At 31.9% G+C, this 1,560-nt stretch overlaps 1 protein-coding gene across 1 annotated transcript in view; it reads left to right on the top strand.

Annotated features, from left to right (window-relative positions):
* Positions 1 to 1,360, top strand: part of LOC119593000 (PDZ domain-containing protein GIPC1-like) — a gene marked incomplete in the record, with an annotated part of 35,662 nt that extends 34,302 nt beyond the window's left edge. The window contains 1 exon segment of the mRNA XM_037941889.1: positions 1 to 1,360.
* Between the last annotated feature and the right edge of the window lie 200 nt (positions 1,361 to 1,560).

The raw sequence follows: 1,560 nt of genomic DNA, 5'->3' as shown, positions 1-1,560 counted from the left end.
GAAACAACACCACAATGCAAAGATATTATGAGTATTTTATTTTTATTTTTTTAATTAAAGCTGCTCTTGGTGTATGATTATCATTTTGATTTTATACATGCAGTCCACAGAGACAATAAGTTCGTTATACAAGTTGCTTTTCACGTGACTTTTATATAGCCAAGTGAGAAACATGATATACAATATTACAAGATGGTCTACTGAGCCTTGTGGTGTGTGCGAGTGTTTGTCAAGACTTTTTTACTTAAAGAATGAACTCCTCATCATTACTTAGGTTTGATATACACTTTTAGGAGAGTCATTTATACATCTGTTAGATTTTACACAATCCTGATAATACCATATTGCAGAATGCATGTGTGAATGAATGTTCTTAATCATACAATCATTAAGTCACCAGCTGATTCCAAATTTTCATAATTCACACAATTATATACTGATTAGTATCTGCAGAAACATGAACTGTAATTAAGAGGCCTAATTTTATTGAAATATGCTTGAAAGTGATAGGTACCACTTTCTTCACTTTTTGAAAGCTGGATTATGTGGAGCAAAATTACATACTTTAGATATCCCCTTCCTCATGAAAACTGTAGTTACATCCAAACCTTATGTAATGCACAGGAATTTTGGCCAGTGTTGCTGTAATAGAAATGGAAAGCAGTTCACCAACTGAAGGAAAATGAACTAGGAAAGTATAAAAGAGTTTGAGAAGGACTAAGAAAGCTTGAAAAGTTAATGGAATTCAGTAGCAGTAGCCTGAAGTTATTGTCATACTGATATATTTTTTCATTGACCAAATAGAATATGTTTATTTGGTTCTTAAAACTTAAAGATATTTCCATACTTTGAATTCCTATATTCTTGATACTGCTAGCTAGATATAGTATGAAGTGGTGACGTCTGGACAGATTCCAACTTCATAATCCCTTTTTATTTGAAGTGACGTGTTTGTATTGCTAGGTAAGATGAAGATGTCCTTACCACCAGATTTCCAATTCAAGTGTAAAGACAGGCATAAATGTAGGGTTGTGTTTTTGAGGAATGCTGAATGATCTAGCTGCTACTCTTGTTTTCATCTGCTTGAGAACTGACAGGGGACCCTTAATACTGTAAAAAAAGGGAAGTATGTTTCCTTTCCACAAAACTTACTATACTTTTCTCTTGTGCTAAAATATTACCATTATACACTGTGAGAAAAAAAAACAGTTAAAGTTAAAAATGCATACACTCAAAAATGCCTAATCATTTATGTCATTATTTAGGAATGATTTCAAATTTGTCTTATAGGTAAGGTAATATGTATTTATGTAACTCAGTGAGCATTTCCTTGTACAGTTAATATAATGAGCTTTGTGTATGCATAAATTTCATTATCCCAGCCATTACTTTAATATTTTATGTATGTACTGAACAGACCTTAGTCATTCAATATATAGATCAGCTATTGTAAATATCAAAACAACTTACTTTCTTTGATCAAGTAAGACATTCTTTTGCATAGAGGTACAGTTAATTGTATTAATGTACAACTTGAAACTCCAGAGTGATGTGTGTGTG

This window comes from Penaeus monodon, chromosome 31 (genome assembly GCF_015228065.2).
Source record: "Penaeus monodon isolate SGIC_2016 chromosome 31, NSTDA_Pmon_1, whole genome shotgun sequence".
NCBI classification, from domain to species: Eukaryota; Metazoa; Arthropoda; class Malacostraca; order Decapoda; family Penaeidae; genus Penaeus; species Penaeus monodon.
The sequence above is the reverse complement of the archived record's forward strand: the minus strand, read 5'-3'. Positions and strand labels throughout refer to the sequence as shown.